Source organism: Pan paniscus, chromosome 13 (genome assembly GCF_029289425.2).
Source record: "Pan paniscus chromosome 13, NHGRI_mPanPan1-v2.0_pri, whole genome shotgun sequence".
Lineage (NCBI taxonomy): Eukaryota > Metazoa > Chordata > Mammalia > Primates > Hominidae > Pan > Pan paniscus.
The window spans coordinates 45,044,225-45,070,326 of NC_073262.2; the positions used below are offsets into that span (position 1 = coordinate 45,044,225).

A 26,102-nucleotide genomic window follows, 5' to 3' on the forward strand; every position below is an offset into this window, starting at 1 on the left:
ACTCCAGCCTGGGCGACAAGAGTAAGACTTCATTTCAAAACAGCAACAACAAACAACAAGAACAACAAAACCCAACATTTTCCAATACAACGAAACTCACTAAGCTTTATAAGGCCCCCATCCCTCCAAGTATTATCCTTTCTGGCTGCCCCAACATTAATGACAGCAACTGGTACTAGCCATCTGACATACAATCCCAGTACATTTTTGGGCTCTGATGTTTTCTAGGAATTTTTTCTTTACAGACTTACTGAAATTAAGCTCTATTCCCTCAAGACCTGGTTTTCATAAACTGTATAGTTTTGCAGTTGAGGGAAAATGGTCTGAGGTCAGTCAATCCACTGTTGACACAGAAATGAAATAAGGTAACGGTAGGATTATTGTTAAGATTGAGAGGTGTATGAATCATCCTACCCTCTTTCCCAGCCCCCAGGTGACCATATAATTAAAATATCCTTGATATTTCTATGTCGTTTAAGTTGTTTTTAATTCTAGAACCCCTCAATCTTTCTCTATTCAACTTAAATGAAAAGGCATTTGAGTATCCAGAAGACACTCAGCACTCAGAAGCAAAGGAAGAAAAATGGAAACATAATGGTCAATGCCCATGTTCTACCCCAGGATCAAATGAGGCATTAATATTGAGAGTTGTGATTCTGAATGAGTCTTAATCTCATGCACATCTTAGTTGTTCAAAAATGTGTCATGTCAGCAAGGTGGTAACAGTGAAGATTTTCTACAATCAAAATAGTATAGTTATGTTCTGTTGTATAAAATAGAAATAAATGGACCACATTGATCAGAAAAATCACCCTAGCATATTCCGACAGCTTAATTTTTAAAAAGCTATGTTATATTAACAATTTAACCACGTAGATCTGTCAGCTAGAATACATGTTGCATATTTAATTGACAATAATTTTTTTGCTCTCTCAGAGAGGTGTAGATAGATTTTGGGGTTATCAAATGGTTCTGACTTTTTTTTTTTTTTTTTTTTTGAGATGGAGTCTTGCTCTGTCACCAGGCTGGAGTGCAGTGGCAAGATCTCAGCTTACTGCAACCTCTGCTCCCTGGTTTAAGTGATTCTCCTGCCTCGGCCTCCTGAATACTGGGATTACAGGTGCACGCCACCATGCCCAGCTAATTTTTGTATTTTTAGTAGAGACGGGGTTTCACCATGTTGGCCAGGATGGTCTCAATCTCCTGACCTCGTGATCTGCCCGCCATGGCCTCCCAAAGTGCTGGGATTACAGGCGTGAGCCACTGTGCCCGGCCGGTTCTGACATATTTTTAAGAAAGTTTGGGCTGATGCTATGGTAACTCAATTATTCATGATACATGTCATCTTGTAAGTAGGAGTATTCAATATTCATGATTTTGAAGCTATTTCAGAATACTATAATCACACTTGACAGACTTCAGAATTCGTTGAAAATCTCTGGAAATAATTAGCAATTTGTTATCATAGACTCTAAACAGACCTTCAAAATGCATTACATAGATTTGGTAAAACAGATTGTCAGTCTGCCAAAAGTAATCACTTTGGTTTGATTTGCATTGAATGAAAATTTTATAATGTAAAGCTAAACTTTTCAGGATCACTGCACTGGGTTTCTATAGGACAACACTGAACAGGGCTGCCACTGAAACACCTTGGATGAGAGCCTCAAACTCCCTGAACACAGCTTCCAGCACACTACTGGGAGAATGATTGGGACTCAAAAATATGTGCAATGAATGTACTTACGAGCTTGTTGGAAAGGAAGTAAAGAGGTTGTATGTAATTACCTCAAATTAATACTACTACAGATAAAGTAGTAATCAGTACTGACAAAGTAATAGTAGCGCCGAAGTAGTACTAATAGCCCTACACTAGTAGTAGTAATAAAGTGGCATCGCTATTGATTCTATCCGTCTACCTACCTACCTGTCTGGATGGGAGGGCATAGGATTTGACTGTAAGATTGGGCTTAGCAGTGAAGACAAAAGAGCTCATGCATGCTTTGGACAGGTACGCACTCAAACTTGGTATCATGTGACTGTTCTGAATTCCAGAACCAAGGCTAAAAGGTGGAAGTTTTGCTTGACTGTGTCTCACATTTTCCTGTTGGTCTATTTTCTAACACATGTTGCTAGAATTCTTTTTACTCTGACTGCCTTTTATGTACAGACAACGCTGTTATTGACGAGATCACTCCCAAGCGGATTGGAGATTGTCCCAATACTTAGACCTATAGCAAGGCCTTGGGAGAAATGGTGGTGCAGCAGGAGAGCAGGAACCTAACCATTGCCATCCTAAGGCCCTGCATTGTGCGGAGCAACGTGGCACGAGCTTTTCCCGGTAAGCCCACTTACCTGGATTCTGTGTTTTGCTTTCAAACTGAGGTTCTTCTAGCCCAATTATTTTCTGATGTCTTTCTTCTTCTTCTTCTCCTTAGGATTTATAGCTAAGTGCAGCCAATCAAATATTAACCCATTATACTAGGGCAAAATTCCACTTTGGGATCATGCGGCTCTTCTGGCAGTTACCCTATCTTAGAGTTGGATGGAGATCTTAAATTAGCTTCTAACTACTCTAGTCTCAAAATTCCCATGGGTGATGTTTTCATATCGTGACTTTCCCACTATAGCTTAAACATACCAGAATGTTCTTGATGGCCAAATTGGTAGTATTGCAACTAACTGCCAGGGTGACAAAGCTCACAGAAGGATCTCAGTTTGGGAATACTAATTTTTTTTAACCTCCGTATACTGCTGTGTCCTTTTGAAAGTACTTTGAATTATACCATCTTCTTCAAAGCAAGTCTGTGAAGCTTTGGGGGCAGATAAATCCCAGCTCCACCACTTACTGGCAATGCAACAGTTTTGAGTTGTTCTTTCCATAGAACAGGACAGATACTACTTTGGAGAGTTGGTTTAATGAGACAATGTAGGAGGAGTGCTCAGTCTCTAGTAAAAAGCAGGTCCCTACTAAAAGGCTCAGTGAATATTAGTCCCTTCATCTCTTCTCTTCCTGTATCTTTGGTCTCCCATTATACGCATTTCAACTTTTATACTGTAAGGTAAAGAGACGGCTTAGGGCTTAGGAAACAAACTGAAAAAGACATTTCCCTCTAACTACTCTTAAGCATAATCTTTCCTGTAACATCTTTAAGCAAGTCAACACACATTACTACCAATCATGTTTTCGATGTTCTCCTAAGGAGGCTAAAATCAGGAATGAGGTGAAGTATGGTTGGTGAATTGCTTAGCAGATCATGATATAAGAACAAGGTTCAATGTAGCCCTTAAGATGTCATAAAATGCCACAAAACCATTCATGACTCCTGCTACGAACAACAATCCTGGCCAAATTTTAATTCTTGCACAAAGTGCAGAAAATAGCCAATGCTTTGCCATTGATCTTTGGGATCAATGAATTAGATCTATTGGCTGGAGTTTCAGTGCCCTTGTTTAAAATTTATTAAGATTAGACTGCAGATGTTCCAAAGATACAACAATTTTCTGAAATGTGTAACCAATGGAAATTTTCTTTCTTTTAGGGTTGGGTTGATAATCTAAATGGATCTAAATTAGATCTATCGGCTGGAGTCTCAGTGCCCTTGTTTAAAATTTATTAAGATTAGACTGCAGATGTTCCAAAGATACAACAATTTTCTGAAATGTGTAACCAATGGAAATTTTCTTTCTTTTAGGGTTGGGTTGATAATCTAAATGGATGTAGCCGACTCATTATTGCGGTATGTATAGGGATGAGGAAGTAACTGTAATGTAGTGGAGGAACAGTAACAAAATTCTTAGTGCTGGCTTAGCTTCATTGATCCAAAAACATAAATGCTACTTTACTATCAATTGAAGCATATTATTTCAATTATTCTGGTTATAATATGGAGGCAGGATGAAATTATTTTTATTCTTTTAGAATTTTTTATCAGGAAAACAGGTAAAGTGCTATCAATTACTATTTAAGAGTTCTATTTTGAAAAGTCTTTAATAATTAAGGATTTTTCTTTTATTTTAAAAAAAGTTTTTTAAAAATTAAAAATAAAACAAGCAAAAGTCTTAGGAAAATGAAGCAAGTAGCCCTGCCACTGTATGTACAGTAATACAATATTTGTCACAGTTATTATGTACAATATTATAAAAAATTTCACATACAGTACAAATTAAGGCCCTGTTTCTCAAAGGACATCAAGCCTTATGACCTGGTGGGAGGGAAGATGACACTTAATTATTGCGCCATTTTGAAAAACAGAATTCGTCAAGGCGGATAGTGGTTTTTTCCCACCTGGTCTTCAGTCACAGGTGGGGGCTGGGGCGGTGGCGTCGTCTTTGTCGTCAAGGTAGACCCTCTGTAGCCACACTGCCCTGCGGGGTTCTCTGGGTGCAATAAATACCAGTCACAGTTTGGGAGGGGGCCGTGCGCAGGTGGGCGGAGGCCTCTGGGCTGCATGTGCCACTTCCTGTGCAGGGCAAGGTGGGCAGAGCGCGAGAAGGCGCGGTCGTACCAATGGCCCTGAAATGGCCAGTGGCCCCTGTGCTTGTGGTGGTGGAGAGTTAGCTTGTCTGAGTGAGCACGCTTCCAGCTGCATCCATCCCAGTGGCAGTGGTCGGGCTTGTCACTTGTGTACTGCGCAGATGTGCCTGCAGGGGAGAATTCTTGCTGGAGGTCTTGCCGTAGCCGCATAGGTATGCCTGGTGTTGCGGTTCCCAGGCCAGGAGCAGCTGCCAGCTTGGGCTTGGCCTCTAGCAGCTCCAGCGGGGACGCCGGCGCCACCACAAGGATAACGCGGGCGACTGGGGTTGCCAGGCCCAGGGCTGTGGCGGCGGCGGCCACCGCCTAAGAGACTAAAGACGGGCGTGGAGGGGCGGAGCTGGGTGGGGGGCGCCTCATAAAGGCGGGGCTGGGTGTCCCAAACCAGGGCCACGGAAGGGCAGCGGGAAGGAGGCGTGCGGGCCGTAGGGGCTGAGGGGCGGGTGTTGGGGGCGGCGTGGGGGGCACCCGGGACCTCGCATGCATGAAACTGCAGGCCCGGGGCGCCCTAGTGTTTGAGGACGCGCGGTCCATGCCTGAACCTGGGTACGCAGCCATAGCCACCGCCATTCGCTTCAGGGGGCTGGGCTTTGACCAGGGGGCTGGGCTTTGACCAGGCGGCTGGGCAGCGCCAGTTGAAAGCGGTTGAGCAGGCCTGGTGCGGTGGCTCATGCCTGTAATCCCAGCACTTTGGGAGAGCAAGGCGGGCGGATCACGGGGTCAGGAGATCAAGACCGTCTTGGCTAACACGGTGAAACCCCGTCTCTACTAAACATACAAAAAGAAAAAAAAAAAATAGCAGGGCGTGGTGGCGGGCGCCTGTAGTCCCAGCACGTTGGAAGGCTGAGGCGGGCGGATCACGAGGTCAGGAGATGGAGAACATCCTGGCTAACAGGTGAAACCCCGTCTCTACTAAAAATACAAAAAAACAATCAGCTGGGCGCGGTGGCGGGCGCCTGTAGTCCCAGCTACTCCGGAGGCTGAGGCAGGAGAATGGCGTGAACCCAGGAGATGGAGCTTGCAGTGAGCGGAGATCGCGCCACTGCACTCCAGCCTGGGCGACACAGGGAGACTCCATCTCAAAAAAAAAGAAACCGGCTGAGCAGTGCGTGCCATCTGGCAGCGGGTCCAGCTCCGGGGCGCCTTAGGGCAGCGGCGTGCAGTGTTCGGGTAATAGGACGCAGACGGCGGGGTCGCCGGGGGCTTCGGGGTGGCCTCGGCCCCAGGCCATCCAGCCCTGTGGACCGAATGGAGTCCCGCACGCTGTTGAGGTAGTCGTGGGTTCCCCTGGCCTCGGGCTCGGCGCGGGGTCAGCGCTCCTGCAGGCGGCGCTTGCGGTACGGGCTGGCGAAAGTGGAGACGGACCGCAGGATGGATTCACTTGGCGACATGGCGGGGAGCTGGGAAGACGGACACCGGTGAGTGGCTGCCCGGGAGGGCTGGTCGGGGCGCGGACAGGCGGGCATGGTTCTGCCAAGGATTTTGCTTTATCGCAAGATGGGGGTATTTCGTCCTTTCTGCAGTTTATAATTGCATGAATTAGTGCAGTGAATTGAGGATGCAGTAAAAATATCTTCAAAGATTATTAAATTCGTTATTATAAAACAGATACAAGAGTTTATATGTGTGTATGGAAAGCAGGTATACATCAATAATTCTTAATGAATACAAGAAACAGAGCTACCAATATTGGAGCAAATTTTTCAAATACAAACATCAGTGAATATAGGCAAGGCCTTTTCTTTTTTATTATTCTATTTTAAGTTTTAGGGTACATGTGCACAACGTGCAGGTTTGTTACATAGGTCGACATGTGCCGGCAACGCCTTTTCAATAATATCTTACAAGGAGAAACGTGGCTCCTCTAGGTGAGCAGCCCTCAGTGCGCATCTCCCTGAAGTCCACATTGATCTGGCAGAGCTGTGGGGTTCGCAGCTCACACTGAGGCATTTAGGGCCTAAACCCCACTTTACTCTTTTGTACAATGAATGGGAAATCAGTGATCTAAATGGTTTAAATCTTATTAGGGATTCAGACTTCCCTTCAGACTCTGTCTCTATTCCTCCCAGAGCTGGGTTCAACATGAATTCAAATAGAAATATGAGACAATGAATTATGGCAGTGACAAAGACCTTCTTTCGAATTTCGGATTTTTCTAGCAGCCCCTTTCTTTCTGCTTCCCACCTGCCTTCAACTCTTTCTCCTAAAAAAGTTCAGTTGGGGTGAACGTTTGGTGACTTAGAACATCATTATTTTAACGTGATCCCAAAGCGGTTTTCATTATATGCAAAGCTATATATTTATTCACATTTTAAAAAATGTTCTAAATTGGTTTCTTATGTCCAAAAGAAGGGGAGCTAGTTATAAGAAAAGAGAATTGAGTAACATAAGAAAGTGCTAATCATTTCAAATTAAAGTGGGAAACATGCAAAGCAGAAAGAATGAATTTCATAAACTCAACAAATTATTAACATAAATAAGTCCAAACTCTTGTATCTATATAACATCAGTGATCTGTGAGGTGAAATGAGATTCTGAAGAAAAAGTAAATAATAAGGCCATTTTTCTAAGCCAAAAAAGTTTTTGTCATTAATTGTGGAATTTCACCAATCAATTTTTTTCAAATAAAAGTTTCTTAAACTTTTAGTGTCTACTATTGCTTGTAGGTTAATAAACCCTAGCAGAAAACAAAATCATTAATGAAATGGAAAACAAACATTAATGGAAAATTTGTGTAACCTTAATTCTTAACGTGTCTTATGAGTTAATTTTTAAAATGTGAAGGTTTATTCTTGGTGTTTGGTAGTTAACTAAGTTTATTAATCTCTCACAAATATGAGGAATTTTATTCCCTAAAGGAACGTGAGGAACAGGAGTAGTTCAAGAAAATGCTGAAGATGCGCTTGGCTGGGAAGCTAGGATAGGCTGACGAAGTCAGACTTAGTGTGGGAACCTGGTAAGCAGTGGATCGATGTTAGCTGTTTTCACTTATTGCACTAGTATAATCAGTTTGATGATACATACTTCAGCCCCAGCTGTTACTTAAGACCTGGTTTCACATTTTATGTTCTTTTTCCTGTGCAGGCTGGGAAAGGGTTTCTTCTGTCCATAAAAGCTACTCCAATGGCTGTGGGAGACTTAATTCCAATTCCAGGTGATACAGCCGTCAATCTCCCACTAGCTGTAGGATGGTGTGCTGCAGTTCACAGGTGTGGATGCTCAAGTGGGCTTTCAAAGATGTCATGAGAGGGAGGGTTATTGTATTAGGCACATTTTCCAAATATAGGCATTTCATTGTACAAGACCCCAAATGTGAGAAGGTGTTTGTTTCAGTGTTTTATAGAGTTCCTAATATGCCATCATATATACATTCAGTTGTTTTCAAAATACACTTTAGTACTTGGCTACTCACAAAGTAATAAAACATTTAAATCACTTAACCATACAATTCTTGATAACCAAAAGGCTTTTCTTTCTACTCAGTAGTTTAACATTCAGCTTTCTTTTTTAGGACAAAGGAGATAGAAGTGGATGAAATGAGAGAATTTTCTTTAATTGAACTCTGGTTCATGCCAAAAGTGTTCAATCACTATGTGTGGGGAAGTTTCCTGGTACAAAGGAAAAAAAAACAGGTTGTTCATACACTTGGCTGTGTTAGTAAGTGGTAAACAGAATTAAATTTTTTTATGTGAACTCACACATATGTGCTTCATAATATGTCACTCCTATTTAACATCTCTTTCACACACACACATCCCCCCACCTCCGCACACACCCTTTTGCTAGTCTTCTTCCATTTTGCTTATTAACCCAAAGAAAGAAAAAAATACAGAAGCCTTCTTGCATAGGTTGCTTTAATCAGATGAATTATTGAAACCACTCTGTCTAAATATTATTTTCCCTTATTTTTCTTTCATTAGTTTTCCATTCAGTTGTATTTATTTAATTTTTATTTCATTTTCCAGACCTAAGTAAGTGTTAGTCTACCACTGTACATCTGGTAACCTCAATCCCTGCAACCGGGGCAAAATGGGTAAGTACTTTAGCCATGTAACTGCATAATTACTAGTGTCTGACACAGAGAAAAAATAGACAGTGTGTCATGGAGCTTAGAGCCTACATGGGGAGGAGGACAAAAAGTAAGCAAAGAGACAAAATAATGAGAAATTGTAAATGTGTGGTAGTTAATTAGAATGTACTGTGGTTACCAAGGAAAGGAGTCATTGGGAACACATACATGATTGTAAGCAGTAGGGGGTCCATTGGCTATAGAGATTTTAAAAAACGATGAAATAAAGCAAAAGTTGGCAGTTATAAAGAATCTCAGTGATAAAATACTGAAATACTCCTCCCTGCTGGGGCAGTGGGTCCTATACACACCCCTTCCCTTCTTGATATGTCACTGAGAATGCGACGTGATCAATGACCAATGAGATTTAGAAAAGTCGGGTGATGTTATTCCTTCCTTATTGAGTGTGTAATAGTGATCACTAATTTATGCAACTTGTTTCTCTTGGGTGTGCATTAACTACTCTACTAGTGATTTGTAAAAGTGAATAGGAATCACTATGGGAGAATAAAAACAACACCCAGATTTCTTGGACCCTGTGACCAAGGTCTTGGGTGATGCTGAGAAAACTATATTTTTAATAAGCATCTAGATGATTCTTGATGCTTGTGGAAATGCTCTTTGAGAAACCCTGTACTATACAAATGATTAATTTGTCTGAATGTAAGGGATTTAATCTGATCCATGTACAAAAACCATGGAAATCAATTTGAGTACAACTTAAACATCTAATGATGGTAGAAGATAAAAGTAAGGAGTTTTGCTATTCTGTAGAATTTCTTAGTACCTACTAACTAATGCACCCCTTCTATCCCTGTTACATAGGTACCACTAGCTCTTCGTATTCCAATGGTAAGCCATGGTACCACACTGAGAGTTCTATTGCAGGGCAGCTGGACACTGTGGCTCATTTATATATTGTGGCTTTGAATTGAAAAATGCTTTTCCAGAAATGAAAAATACCTGGCCTGCATGTTTCCTCTACCTCTCTCACACCTATAGCAAACACTGCGGGCTGATACGACATTGGTTATCCCTGTGCCAAGGCTCTGTTCTAGATTCCCTTCTAACACAGCATTTCTGGAAGCTATTACTATTAATTTGATGTTGCATTCAAATTAAACTCATTTGTGTTTCCTATTGGGGACTCTTAAGAGGGATAAAAATGCTGCCTACTAGGAGCAGTAGCCATGTTAACAGGAGGTTGAGCATATATAGTCTCAGGTGATATTACAAGGAGTGATAGACAGCTGGGTGGGTGAACATGGGCTATCTCTCCATGGAATTGTCTCCTTTAGTGTCCCTTAAGAAGAATTTTTAATCTCCTGCATATAGATCTTAAGCATCTTTTATCAGATTTATACCTAGGGCCTAGGTAATTGATGCTTTTTTTTTAACTAATTTAAATGTCTTTTGTAAAAATACATTTTCTAATTGTTTGTGCATGATGTCAAATGCAATTGATTTTTGTATATTGACCTTATATTCAGCTATCTTGCTAAACTTATTATTGCTAGCAATTGTATAAAATTTCCTCATAATTTCCTAATATAATCATAATCTGCAAAAATACAAGTATTATCCCCATTTTTTCAAGCTTTAGGTCTTTATTTTTCTTGTTGATAGCACCATCTCAGCTCACTGCAAGCTCTGTCTCCTGGGTTCACGCCATTCTCCTGCCTCAGCCTCCTGAGTAGCTGGGACTACAGGCACCCACCACCACGCCTGGCTAAATTTTGTATTTTTAGTAGAGACAGGGTTTCACCATGTTAGCCAGGATGGTCTCGATCTCCTGATCTCATGATCCGCTTGCCTTCGCCTCTCAAAGTGCTGGTATTACAGGCGTGAGCCACTGCGCCCAGCCTTCTTGTTGAACTTCTACTATAATGGTGAATAAAAATGGCAATAGTAGGTATTATTGTCTTGCTGCTCATTTTAAGCGGAAGACTTCAAATATTAAACTCACCTGCCATTTTTAGGATAAACCCAACTTGGTCATACCATGTTATCTTTTTTTATATTTTGTTTAATTCAGTTTGCTAATCATATAGTGCCCTTGTTTTTCTATTATCTGAAAGTGCTTTTGTAATAGTGGAGTAATCTATTCCTCGAAAACTTGGGAAAAGCACCTTTAAATTATCTTGATTTATAATTTTTTGTGAGAAGATTTTTTATTGCTTCAGTGTCTTTAATAGTTAAAGAATTTTGCAGGCTTCATTTTCTGTTGGAATCAGTTTTAGTAAATTATATTTGTCTCTTTTTCTAAGATTTTGTTTGTTCTAAAATGTATTTACATTCTTTTTTGTATTAATATTTTTGTCCTAAACTGTATCTGTAATTATGCTTCTTTTTAAATTCATAATATTTGTGTGTCTTCTCTTTTCTTCTCAGCTAGTCTCCAAAGGGTTTATTTTATTTCTTTTTTTCAAAGAACCAACTTCTTCGGGCTTTATTGACTTTTTTCTTTGTTCTTTCTTTCTTTCTTTCTTTCTTTTTTTTTGAGATGGAGTCTCGCTCTTGTTGCCTAGGCTGGAGTACAATGGCATTTTCTTGGCTCACCGCGACCTCGGCCTCCCAGGTTGAAGCAGTTCTCCTGCCTCAGCCTCCTGAGTAGAGTAGCTGGGATTACAGACATGCGCCACCACACCTGGCTAATTTTGTATTTTTAGTAGAGACAGGGTTTCTCCATGTTGGTCAGGCTGGTCTTGAACTCCCGACCTCAGGTGATCCACCCACCTTGGCCTCCAAAAGTGCTGGGATTATAGGCATGAGCCACCGCGCCCAGCCTATTGACTCTTTATCATGCTGCTTTGTTTTCTATTGCATAGATGTATTGCCTTATCTTTTTTTCCCCTTCCTCCTGCTTTCTTTGATTATGTTTTTCTTCTCTTTAACTTAGAAATATAGCCCATGAATATTTGGCTTGTCTAATACATCATTTATGGCTTTATATTTCCCTCAAGTGCCACTTTGGCTGTATCCCACACATTTTGTTGTATAATGTTTATGTTATCATTACTCTCTAATCCTTCAACATTTTTCATTTGAATTTCTTCTTTGACCTATGAGGATGTAGAGTGCAGTTTCCAATTGCCAAATTACATTTTCTACATGTGCATGAGTTTCTCCTTGTCCCTCACATCAGACAGACAGTAGCTTAATGGTTAAAAGTCTTGGGCTTTGAGATCTAATAGACTTGGATTCAAATCATAGCTCATTCACTCACTCCTGTATTTATTAAATAGACATTATTCTTGGTGCCGAGGGATATATCACTAAACAGAAATCCATGCTCACATAGATGTTATATGCTGATATGCGTCCCGCCATTTAGTAGACTCCACTCTTATGAGTTGTATCAGTTGGAAAAAGTCTCTCAGTTTCTCCCTGTAGATCAATTTTTTTTATCTATCAGTGAAAATAATAATTATTCTATTCTAGGGAGCTCTTGGGAGAACGTAGTGAGATAAAGTGCTTAGTACAGTGGTTAGAACAGTGAACATTTTAGTAAATGCTTGCTATTACCATATGGACAGCTTTCTTAGAAACCCTTTCCAAACCTAGCCCCACCCCTCCCCTTCCTTCCTGGCACCCAGACAGAGCTAGATGCTTCTTTTGTGTTCCTCCAGAGCATATTGTACTGGCCTCTAGCAGAATACTCAGGCAAAAGATTGTAATCATGAATTGTCCACATGTCCCACCAGACTGCCAGTTCTTTAAAGACAGAGAATATATCATATGTAATTTTTTTTACCTCAGCATCTACCACAGTGCCTGGCAAGTGTTAAATGCTAAATAAATATATTTGAAATGACTAAAGGAAGGATTGATACAGATTTAGGAAAAGGAAAGTAAGTGTATGTTGCTGAGATATCTATTGATTCGTTTAGTCAAAAAATGTTTATCAGGCACTGATTACCTGTCAGCCACTTTTCAAGGTACTGTATAGGTTCAAACAAAACAGACAAAATTTTGTTATGGTACTTAAATCTTAGAAAGGAGAAATATACATCAGATATGGTTGAGTGATTGCAGAAAAATAAAACAGATTAAAGAAGTAAACAGTATTGTGGGAAGGCTGCTATTTGATATGTGATGGCCAAAGAAAGTCTCTCTGATAAGGTGTCATCTTAGTAGAGACCTGAAAGAAGTGAGAGGGCAAATCAGAGGGACACGTGGATGAAATATTCCAAGTTGAAGAAACAGTAAGTGCTGAAGTTCTTTAATCATATTCAAGGACAGCAAGGAGGCCAGTATGGCTGCAGCAGAAGTACTGAGAGGGGGAGCGGTAAGAGGTGAAGTCAGAGTGGTGGGCAGAGAGAGTGAGGATGCAGAGAGTGCAAGCCCTTGCAGACCATGGCTTTGCCTCTAAATGAGAAGAGATTCCATTGAAGGGCTCTGAATGGGAAAGTTCCTGTAATACACTCTGAGTTACATTTTACAAGAATCCCTCTGGCTGCTACATGGAGGTCCGACTAGGGTTACAGGGGTAGTGGCAGAGACCACTTAGGACAGTATTGCAACATTCCAGGCTACAGTAGTGGTTTGGATCAGAGAGCTAGCAGGTGGAAATTATGATTCTGGGTATTTTTCAAACAGAGCTGATAGATTTTGTTCAATTGTGTGTGGGTTGTTAAAGAAAGAGAAGAATCAAGGATAACCCCAAAGTTTTTGGTTGAACTACTAAACAAATTGAATTAGCATTTGGTTAGAGGTAGAAGACTGGTGAAATAGCAAGTTTGTGTATGTATTGGGAGGGGGGTGGTTAGCAGTGGGTGTATCAGGAGGCCCATTTTAGAGCTGTTAAATGTGAATGTCTCTTACACCTCCAGGTGGAAATGTTGAATAAGTATATGGATATATAGATCAGAACATCAGTGTTGAGATCAGAATCTCTTATGCTATCAACCTGTACATAACTTTCTTATTTACCACCATCTTTTTAAAGTATAAATCCCTATGGACCAGATGATTCTTGAGAATCTTCTCTGAAGAGGAGTTATATTTTTCAGATAGATTTTTAGATTTTAAAAAAATGCCATTTTTTTTAAGTAGGGCAATAATCGTAGTACTATAATAACTGACATCATAATTGAATAATGAGCTTAGGCATATGAAACCTACATACCTTAAATAAAATTGAATTCAAATGAGTATCTTTTTGAAAGAACTGCTGAATTCACAAATGTATGTAAACAGTTCTTAGTTCAGCTTAATCTAAGTATTAATATAAAAACACTACTATGGATAAAACCCTGGATACCAGAGTGGACAGTTGAGTCTTACATATTCCCAGAGAAATATTTAAAGTAAACTAACACAAGAAAATCTTGCCTTTAGAATTTTTAAGTTAAACTTTTAATAAAGATTCAAATAAAATATTAAGAAACTTTCTAAATGGTTCTGACAGTAATGGTCCAGCCAGGGAAATAAAGTTTCTAGCCTCTTTCTTGGGGCTTTCAGAATAGACTAGATAACCTTAGAATTAAATGTGGATTTATGTTTTTCTGAACAGTACCCCCTTTTATTGACTACATGTTTCCCCAAGAATTTGTTTTATAGTAGGTGTTTCAAATAAAGGGTACAATTCTTAACCCATTCACATTGTCTCATTTTGCAGATAACCACTTGCCTAGCATAAAAATCTTTACGTTGTTCTCAGAAATTGATTCTTGACTCTACACAGCAAATCCTTTGTCTTTATTGTTGTGACCCATTATAAATACCTTCCACTATGTTGGGCTTATATTCTCCTATTCTCCTCTAGCACTTACTCTCTTTTTTTCCCCCAGGATTCCAGGTCTTGGCAACCTTTGAAATTCCAATTCCATTTGTGAGAGCTTTGACGAGGCCATATGCTGATTTCACCACCAGCAACTTCAGAACCCAGTACTGGAATGCCATCAGCCAGCAGGCCCCTGCCATCATCTGTGACTTCTATCTGTGGCTCACTGGAAGGAAACCCAGGTGAGAAGCTGAGTCAATGGCTTTGACAATGTCACTGCATATGGGAGATTGAGGCCCCAAAGTCTTTAGGGCTTCCTTCAGCCAAAGATTAAAGGAGACAACTGAATCTGACCCATATATACAGATTGAACACACCTACTCTGAAAATCCAAAATCTAGAATTCTCCAAAATCCAAAAGTTTTGAGTGCTGACATCATGCCACAAGTGGAAAATTCCGCACATCTTACCTCATGTGATGGGTCACAGTCAAAACACATTCAAAACTTTGTTTCATGCATAAAATTATTTAAAATATTGTATAAGATTACCTTCAGGTTATGTGTATGTGGCTAAGTGTGTATGAAGCATAAGTGAATTTTGTGTTTAGACATGGCTCCCATTCCCAAGATACCTCATTGCATTGAAGCAAATATTCCAAAATCTGAAAACAGTTGAAACCCAACACACTTCTGACCCAAGCATTTCAGATAAAGGATACTCAACCTGTATAAGTTTTGAACAAACAAAGCAGTCATAGTGAGAAGCCACAGAAGCCTCCTACATTAAAAATGCTCCAGCATAATAAAGGAAGGTAAATGTTAAAGCGCCTGCTTGATGAATTCAGCAAGTGATCATTCACTCAAAAAGAAAAGCAACTGAGACTCTGTCGCTAGGGTTTTTCAAATAGGTAGAGAATCTTAAATATCCAGTAATGATGACAACCTCACTTACTGGGAGCTTACTCGTGGGGCTAAGGAGGATGCATGATGATCCCATTTTTATTGTCACAGCTACCGAAGGAAGATAACCTCATCAACCCAATTTTACAGATGGAGAAATAGAAGTTAAGGGAAGAATCTGAAGTAGTCTCAAAGGCAGTGACAGGAAGGATGTGGAGAAAGCTGAGTGTCAAAGTCAGTATTCAGGACCGGCTTTACTGCTACTTAGAGATGAATGAAGAAATCAGAGGGAACGCAGTGTGCTGATGCTAAAGCAGCTGTCACCACCCAGCTATGTGACATAGGACATATTCTTTCTCTGTCTCACTTGACTAATATGATATGTCAGAGGAGACATGATTGTAATTGCCTAAAGCAATTCTTGTGATCAAGAATCAGAAGCATGAACAGTATTGCTCTCTGTGTTAGCCCCTTTATAAGGGAGGAAGTCATCTTCAGCATGTTGAATTGTCATCTTTCTTAGCAGTGCAAATGACTAAAACTTAGCCAATGTAGAGTTTGTCCAAATTTGGAGCTCATAACTCAGTTCTTGAGCAAAGTGAAAAGAAAACATTGTGATTATGGGGAAAATATTTGTACGGGACTTATCAAATAAAGATAGGAAAAGAAGAAAACCCAAATATTATAGGCAGAAATGCTAAAGGTTTTAAAATATGTCAGGATTGGAAGAAGGCATGGATAAAGAACAAAGTTCAGTTAGGAAAGAGAAACACGGAAGAGACACAATAAAAGTCATTATGTATTCTGTGAGAAGTCAGACAGTAAGATTTGTGGGAAATGGGTTGGTTTGTTGTATGGTATGTATTTTAGCAATAATCTTTATGGCAGAGAAAGCTAAAATCCTTTAGCTTGCGTGAATGATCACTTGCTGAATTCTTCGAGGTAGGCATGATGAAGGAGGGTTTAGAGGAGACACAGACACAATGAACTGACCTAGATAGAAAGCCTTAGTATACTCAGCTAGGAATAGTGATTCTGAGGACACACTGTGACATGATTATGCCATTACATGTATGGTAGTGATGGGGATGATAGAAGGAAGAACTGATGGCATATTTTCACCCCCACAAAAATCAGTTAAATATTGGGACACTAACCATCCAGGTCTAGAAAAGTCACATGCCATAGCCATGGTATTGCACATCATTCATCTTGCATTCTTTGAGAATAAGAAGATCAGTAAATAGTTCAGAAGTGGGAAGCTTTGTCCAGGCCTGTGTGTGAACCCAATATTTTGTTTAGAAATAGAACAAGTAAGTTCATTGCTATAGCATAACACAAAATTTGCTTAAGTGGTGGTCAGCAAATCCTTGAATGCTGCTTAATGTGACGAGGTTGGTAAAATCCTTTGTGCAACACTCTTACTCCCTGAATGTTTTGCTGTGCTGGGGCCTGTGCATGCCAGGCAAGGCCAAGATGGCTCAAAGAGCAACCAGCCATCTCTGCAACCTGCCACCTCCTGCTGGCAGGATTTGTTTTTGCATCCTGTGAAGAGCCAAGGAAGCACCAGGGCATAAGTCTACTCACTTATATATGTCTGGAACATAACGCTTGTTTGTTTTTACAACAAATAAAATTGATCTTGAATAAAAACTGAGTGGTCATTGTCATTAATCTTTGAACCCAGATTAACCTTTTGGTCATGCCTAGTCTAAGAGAAAAGAGATACTCTTATCAATAAATACAGAGCCCAGCTATGTCAGTGAAGATCTCAAGTACATAGACAGTAGTATAGGGAAGAGTCAGAGGCCAAAAAGACAGGGATGGCAGACATTGAACAGAGGAGAGTGTGGTGTTTGCGTTTCCATCAACTGAGATTATGGAAGAACACCTGAGGCTTGGGGAGAGCACCTACAAGATACCATAAGAACACCTATGAAGTGAGAAAAATTGAATTACTGTTGTTCTTGTGGTTACGATTGTATTTATGGTTGTTACTTCACTCGTATTAATCACCTATGTGCCCAAGTGTAATCATGAAGTTAGATTTTTCCCAGATTTTTTTATTAGACTCAAGAATTCCCATAGACAAAGGCAATATCACTATCCTTTTTATACATTTCTTCTCTCAGTTCTGCAGAGCCAGAATGTAGAGTCCAATCTTTTAGATAGGTTATGCAATAAAGGCTGACTTGGATTATCTAACTGGTACATGAGGCCCCGTGTGGTAGTTTACTCCAGAGGAAATTGGCACCTGTATATAATTGTAGTTAAGTTGATCCCTTGATATCAGAAAAGTTTCTGCTATGCAGTCCTTTTTGATGATTTCTTAATAGATATCCTCATTTTAGACAGTAGCAGTAGCCATAGATGTACTTGGCAGCAGAATATTACAGATGGTAAACCTTGAATCTGCGTTTTAGTAGCAAGAGCATTTGGAGTCTTGTGCTTCCCTTGTAGACATCTTAACATCTACATCCTATCTTTTGTCTACTGTTGTTACTGCTACTAGTTCCATAGACATTCTAATTTTCATTTGGGATATAATTTTTGTTATTTGTAAGCTCCCCCTTTTTCATTTTTTCACCCCCTTTCAGACTGTTCTAAAATCAGAAAGGAAATTCTCCTCCATGAGCATGTATATGTTTTTGGCTCTTGGAACTTGAGATGATGGTGCAAGTAAGTACCAGCACATTTTCCAGATAAGTCATGTGAAGTGATTTACGTTTCATAATATGATCATTTCTGATTGATCTTATCTATTATGACCACCCATAGAGATGGCTGTAAAGAATTAAGAACATCAAACAATGTCAAGTTGTTCATTGCATGTATTTCAGAACATTGCCAAGATAAAGCCAGGTGGAGTCATTAATTTCACCAGCAAGTTATTTCCTTGCTGCAATACCAAAGATTGTAATTTTTGAAATAAAGCCTCCGGTTTTTCTAACTCATCTTTCATTGTTGATCATGGCAAGTGAATAATTAATGAATATGTATATGTTTAGGTTATGAGGAATTTAAAACACACCCTAAGACTTGTAATGTTGATTGCTTTTGAATGTTGTAATGGTTTTGAGAGTGTCTGCTTAATTACATACTTGCTTTTCTTAGAAAATCAACTCATTTCATTATTAGTGTTTAATTTTCTCTTAAATATTTAACTTCATATTTTAATCACTGTGCCTGGGATTCCATTAGATATTTGAAAAGATCAAGTTTAATGTTTTTACCCAGGTAACATATACAATGGCTCAAGATTTGTGTTCAAACTTTGATCTCACAATTTAAAAAAACACGCATTAAGCACCATGGAAATCCCAACAACTTCAGCAAGAAAGAGTCTTTGTTCCATAGTTTCTTTGCTTGATAAATATGTGGACTAAAATAAATGGAATATCTTAATTCAGTTTTTGCTTCATGAGACTGGTTGAGTGAACTTAGGCCTAGTGCTTTGAAAATTGGCCTGTTGTAGAAGACTGATATTCTAATCGCCTAAAGAGAGTCCATTTCTTATAAGAACACATATATTTTGGAAAATGTGGTATTTCTCAGAAAACTGCTGAAATGAATTATGTATCTTTTCTATCTTTAATTTTATTACTTTCAAAGATCTAAAGCTTTCACTTGAAAATTAGTCTTTTGGAAAAAAAGACATTGAAACTAGTGTTAAATTATATTTCACTGAGGTAATGAATATGAAGATTCATTTGCTGTAATCTCCTTGTGATCTTTTAAAGTAGTTTCTTGTACTTTTAAAAATAACACTATAATGGTCTATATGTGTATCAGTTTTTACAGTAATTTGTCTAAACTTCGCTTATACCAGTGTGCATGAAGAACCAAGTGCAGTCTGAATTAGCACAATGCAAATAGAAAACCGACCTTTTATTTTCCTCACAAAATTATATCTAATATAAACCTTATGTAAATAAGGAATTTTTAAGTGCTTGTAAATTAATAAGAAAATAATACAAAATGTCAGTGGAGTAGAATAGTTAAGGATTTTATATCACAGTAAAATGCATTTCTAAATTGACAGTATTGTTATAAAACAGATTCTTGAATATTGTATCAATTTATCACCACTATTGAAGTCAAAATAAAGATGGATCTCTAAAGTATACAATTTATTTGGGAACAAAGAGAAGATTGGGGGTTTACTAGCAAGGGAAATGCTACATATTGTTTTGAAAGAAAGCTCACGGACACTAGAGAAGATTTTGGGAGCTGGTCAAACAAGCCTAATGGGAGACAAATCTTTTGAGACTTCCCAGGAGCCCAACTAGAAAATCCCTTAGTCAATTTTAGGTAAAAAAGACTTAAACTTGAATTTGATTCTGGGGAAGTTTGTCATTTGTTTGGATGCAAAAAGCCTAAAAATATTTAATTAAAGTAGAATTACATATCCTTGAGAGATAATGATCACTTATTTAACCAGAGTAATAATGGAAAGACTTCAAAAACAAATTCAAAAGTTACATAGTCAAGAGAAAAAAAATACTTAGACCTGTATTAGAGATGACTTAGTTTTTTCAGGTGGTCAAAACCCGAATGAAGACAGCCCAAACCACAAGAAGCTATCTTAAAACATAAAATATCTGCTTGTTAGGTAGAATACTTAGAGAAAGAGAAAAAACCTTTTGTAGTATGACCATTTCTCTTGGTATATGCCCTTTTGAGTAAGCTGGAAATTAAACCCCATGAAAAACTACTTTAATTCAATTAGATGCCTGAAGAGTGTGTGTCTAAGGTTATAAGTAAACCATATTATAGAATAATAATACACACACACACACACACACAAGTAGTACCTCCACCAGGGGGAATGGATGGCTTTTAGAAAAAGTAAGAGCATGTGAAGTTTCCTGGTTACATAGAACAATTTGGATACATCAGGAAAAGCCAAGAGTACAGAATTAATCTATACTGGAAAAACATTGTTTTTCCAGTTTTTTTTGAGACTAACATTCTCAGTGTCAGGTTATAATACCTGAGTGCGAAATGCAGAAAAATGCAATAGGAACTGACAAAAAAAAAAAAAAAAAGAGAGAGTCACCACTTTAGTTAAGCAAAAAGATGTAATGTTTTAAGGAGAGAAGAAGAGCAGAAGGCATTGATGTATTAACTGCAAATTACACGTAGTGAGATGCATAAAAAGCCAAAGCCTTGAGATAAAAATCTGAAAAACTTTAAGAGGAAAACTCTACCTCCTGAAACGAAGCGGTCATTTATTTTTCTTTATTGCTGCTTCTAAAAAGAGGATACATGTACAGAATGTGCAGGTTTGTTGCATAGGTATACGTGTGCCATGGTGGTTTGCTGCACCTATTGACCCGTCCTCTAAGTTCCCTCCCCTCACCCCATCCCCCAACAGACCGTGGTGTATGTTGTTCCCCTCTCTGTGTCCATGTGTTCTCAATGTTCAACACCCCCTGAATGAGAACATGCAGTGTCTGGTTTTCTGTTCTTGTGTTAGTTTGCTGAGGATGATGGCTTCCAGTTTCATCCATGTCCCTGCAAAGGACATGCTGTCATTCATTTTTCATGGCTGCATAGCATTCCATGCTGTATATGTAACACATTTTCTTTATCCAGTCTATCATTGATGGGCACTTGGGTTGGTTCCAGTCTTTGCTATTGTAAATTTTGCTGCAATAAGTTGAATGATTTATATTCCTTTGGGTATATACCGAGTAATGGGATTGCAGGGTCAAATGGTATTTCTGGTTTTAGATACTTGGGGAATCACCATGCTGTCTACCACAATGATTAAACTAATGTATATCCTCACCAGCAGTGTAAAAGCATTCCTATTTCTCCACAGCCTCGCCAGCATCTATTGTATCCTGACTCTTTTAAATAATCACCATTCTGACTGGCATGAGATGGTCTCTCATTGTGGTTTTGATTTGCATTTATCTGATGATCAGTAATGTTGAGCTTTCTTTCATATGTATGTTGGCCAACTTCTTCTGAGAAGTGTCTGTTCATATCCTTTGCCCACTTTTTAATGATATTATTGCTCATATTAACTTTGAAATGACTGAAAATTCAAAATAAAGACAAAGATAAAATTATATTTTTTAAGTTATAGGTATGAAGTATTTTTGAAAGGAAAGAAATTTCTAGATTATATGTATATGTATGTGTATATATTTATATGTATATGTGTGTATATGTATGTGTGTATATATAATATGTAGATACTGTTTTCAACAAAAAAATTAATAGAGTCAAAATAGTACCATCTCCAGATGTTTTTATTTAGCTTGGTATCTAAAATCATTTTAGGTGACTCATTCCCATGTGTGGAAAATTATTAAAATTTGTTGTCTACATCTGTGGTATTCAGTATAGTAGCTGCTAGCTACTTAACTTTTAGTCAGTTATAATTAAATGAAATTTAAAATTCATTTCTTGCATCATACTAGCTACATTTCAAATGCTCAATAGACACATTTGCCTAGTGGCTACTTTATTGGACAGGGCAGGTATAGAACATTTCCATTATCACAGAATATTTAACCAGACAGCATTGATCTAAATGGTTTTTTTTTTTTTAACTGGAGTGCAGTGGTGCAATCTCAGCTCATTGCAACCTCTGTCTCCAAGGTTCAAGCAATTTTCTGCCTCAGCCTTCCAAGTAGCTGGGATTATAGGTGCCCACCACCACATCTCGCTAATTTTTTTATTTTTAGTAGAGACAGGGTTTCACCATCTTGGCCAGGCTGGTCTTGAACTCCTGACCTCATGATCAACCAGCCTTGGCCTCCCAAAGTGCTGGGATTACAGGCATGAGCCAGTGCGCCAGGGCAAGTGTCTTGTAGAGAAAGTTTATATTATGATTCAGATTTCCATGTTGCCCATCTTTTTTATTAATCTTATAGACACTTATTGGAGTGCTTATTATGTCTTAAGTGCATGAGAAGTGCAAAGAGTGTAAAGACAAAAATGATGTAGCCAAATGAAGTGGTGGAGACAGACATTTAAAACATAATTGCAACCCAACATGAATTCTCCAGGGAGAGGAGAGCAAAGGACAATGAAGGCAGAAAGAATCACGCTTGCAAATCCATGAACGGTGTGGTGTGTTTGGGAAACTCTGGGTAATTTATTTAGCCCTAGACAAGTAAAAATAAGGACTAGAAAGGTATGCTGAGGCCAGATCTTGAAAGATTTCAAATAACTGCAGTCAGGTTACACTCCATTGAATGAAAACCCAGTTGAAACTGGTTTAAAACACAAATGTGGTGTATTGATGTACAATGGAAAAAATCCAGCACTAGAGTGGTGAGCAGCTGTGATTCAACTAGAACTCTGGCTGCCTTGGTCTTTGTGAGTCTCTCAACTCTGCCACTTTGTTCTGGTTTTATCTTCATGATGAATAAGATGTTTGCTGTAGCTTCAAGCTTTACACACATACATGGCAATGATTGGATGAAGAGAGGCTGGCCCTCTCCACGATTTTCTCCCAAGATTGATGAAACTTGTTTTCTAAAAACCCTCAGCAAATTTCCCTCCCATCGCATCAGCCTAGTTAAGGTTACCTGTCCATTTCTGGCCAGCCCCTGTGGCCTGAGATTATGCCATGTACTAGTTTGTTGAGAAACCTCAGACATAAGCCAATCACTGTCTAGAGTGTAAGAGTGCATGGAGATCAATCAGCTTTTCTCTGAAGCTGGGGTGAGATTATGTGTTTCTGAGGCAAGGTCGCTACTGGAGAAGGGCGAATACCTGCGTGATAATTCAGAACTCATCAAGAGATAGAAGACTGGGTGTTAGGGGGTTAGCATTCTGAGTGGAGCATGGTTTCTGGAGTCAGACCTGAGTTGGTGTCCTTTATCCACCAGTGGGTGGTGTAACTTTATGTAACTGAGCCTCAGTTTCCAAGTGGAGATTATAATGGTCATTGTCTTTCATACCGTTGTGAGATGTAAAGGGGTTAACACAGGAAAGGCACTTAGAATAGTGCCTGAACCACAGTAAGCGCTCAGCAAATATTAGCTTTAAATTCATACTCAAATATGGGAGGGAGTTTGAACTTTATCTTTTAGAGTCTGACACTCCCATTGAAGGTCTTTTGTATCCTGACAGCTGGAAGATTTCCTACTACTTAAATAATAATAAAAAATTAGAACTCAAGTGATGCTGATGATGACAGGAAATGTGAATTATTTGAGTAGTTGGGACATAAATCACATGGCCCGCAAAGCTGAGAATATTATCTGGCCCTTTACAGAAGTTTGCCAACTCCTGAAATAGAGGACCAGAAAAATGTCTTCTGATATAAAACACCTAAACATGTTAAGCCTGGTGCAGTGGCTCACCCCTGTAATCCCAGCACTTTGGGAGGCCAAGGTAGCTGAATCCTCCCACCTCAGCCTCCCAAATAGTTCCATATCAGTCTGGACAACATGGTGAAACCCTGTCTATACTAAAAATACAAAAATTAGCTGAGCATGGTGGCAGTTGCCTGTAATCCCAGCTACTTGGGAGGCTGAGGCAGGAGAATGGTTTGAATCCAGGAGGCAGAGGCTGCAGTGAGCCGAGATCACACCACTGCACTCCAGACTGGGCAACAGAGTGAAACTCGTTCTGGAAAAAAAAAATGTTTTTGTGAAACAGTTTTAATGCGCAGCTGAACTTGCGGCAAAATAAGGAAATTCCTAAGTGTCCTGAAATGACAAGAAAGTACACACCTGCACACAGAGCGAGAGAAGTTGAACAAGCACACATACAAATATGACAAATGTGTATTGAGAGCAAAAATATACATCAGGTACATATTGCTCTGTGCCTGGGGAGCAGGGGCAATAAGGTAGAAAATAAAACAGACATGGGATAACCTCATAGATCTTAAAGTCCAGTGAGGTAGGCAACTTTTACAGGAAATAAATGTATATTAAATATTTTGAAAAGTACTGTGAAGAAAAAGAGCAAGACGCTTTGAAAGAGAGTAACAAGTGACACCTGCTTTAGGATTATGTGCCTTGAAAAGGACTCCAGAAATAGTGCCACTGGAACTCAGGAGTTAAAGTATTCATGGAAATGGGAGAGAGCATTTCTTTTAGGTAGATGCCTAGGCTCTGCCAACTTTGCTTGATTCTATCTGACTCTGTAAGACAAGTTATAGAAGTATAATAATGCCTTTGCTACAAAACCAGAAATGGATAAATACTTTAGAAGAAATTTTCACGTCTCATCAAATGGGCATTTTCATGCTATAGTAATTGTTCCAATTTAAAACATTCATTTATACATATTTTCTTCTTCTTTTCTTTCCTTTTTTTTTTTTTTTGAGACAGGTTCTCACTCTGGTTCCCAGATTGGAGTACAGTTTGCAATCAGCTCACTGTAACCTCAAATTCTTGGGTTCAAGGGATTCTCTTGTCTCAGCCTCCTGAGTTGCTGGGAATATAGGCACACACAGCCACAGCTGGCTAGTTTTCATATTTTTTGTAGAGATGGGGTATCACTATCTTGCTTATGCTGGTCTCGAACTTGTGGTCTCAAGCAATCCTCCTGCCTCAGCCTCTTAAAAGTGCTAGGATTACAAGTGTGAGCCACCACACCTGGTTTATACATATTTCAATAGTTTTAATATAACAGCAAAGTCCATTTGAGGCAGAGGACAGACTTTTTAAAAAATTATTGAAACATCTGTCTTGCTCTTATCACCATGGCTGGAGGGCAGTGCATGACCATGGTTCACTGCAGCCTCAACCTCCTGGGCTCATGTGATCCTCCCACCTCAGCCTCCCAAGTAGCTGGGACCACAGGTGTGTGACACCATGCCTGGCTAATTTTTTTTTTTTTTTGTAGACATGGTGGTCTCACTACATTGTAGAGGCTAGTCTCGAACTCCTGGTTTTAAGCAATTGGCTAGTCTCGAACTCCTGGTTTTAAGCAATTTTCTGGTCTCAGCCTCACAAAGTGCTGGGATTACAGGTATGAGCCACCACACCTGGCTAGAGAACAGACTTTTAATAACAAAAGAAAAGTCCTTTTTATCCTCAGGTTGACTTTAGGAGCCTGTCTAAAGTAAAGGTGGGTAGATGAGACTGATTGCTTACAGAAAGCTAGCTTTGTGTGCTGAACTTGATACTATTAGAGGTTTCTTGAAAGATCTGGGAAAAAAGGTTTAAGATTGCAACTGGAAGATGTTTGCTAGACTAGAAATGGAGAGTCCCAAGCACTCAGGAATTCAGCAAATGGCTGCTGGTTAGGTTTTTGTTTTTATTTTTTGGATTTAAGATACCCTCAAACTCTAGTTATTTCTGAATTGAAGATGACCAATTGATGGGTATGTTTGTATTAGTAAAATCAAAAAGCTTATTAACTTATATTTCACATTAACAAAACCCATAAAGAAATTATACTTTGCCTTTGTAACCCATATGTCACCTTGGATATCCCTGCCCTTTAATAAAATGTAATTAATGAATTCCCCAAGAATTGTTGAGGATTCTCAGGTGGCTAATTGTTCATGGTCATCTCTGCTGTTGCTGGGGATGGATCAGTTTTGTTTATGAATCATTTTCATTTCACATGGGCTCCATAACAAGTCGATCCAGACCAGGTAAAGGCCTCGTTCTTCATTTGTCATAAATTGAGAATCAAACAACAAAAAGAGAGAACACGTGCCTAGGCCTGCCTAACACTCATAGGACCTGCCTTTACCTACCACACATGGACACCCAATCTTTCAATGCGTCATCCTCTACCCTGTTAACTGAAGTTTTCTGTGTTTATTTTTCTCATCTTTTAAATCTTCCATTTACTGTAATTTAGGAGAAAATGAGGTCACTGAGTTTGTTAATTCATTTTGCTGAGTTTAGTACACTAATTCTAGGCAACATTTCACAGACC

At 39.1% G+C, this 26,102-nt stretch overlaps 1 pseudogene; it reads left to right on the forward strand.

The window, feature by feature from the left end:
- The first annotated feature begins 2,253 nt into the window (after positions 1-2,253).
- The window catches only part of LOC117979364 (fatty acyl-CoA reductase 2-like), a 34,261-nt pseudogene continuing 10,412 nt past the window's right edge, over positions 2,254-26,102 (forward strand).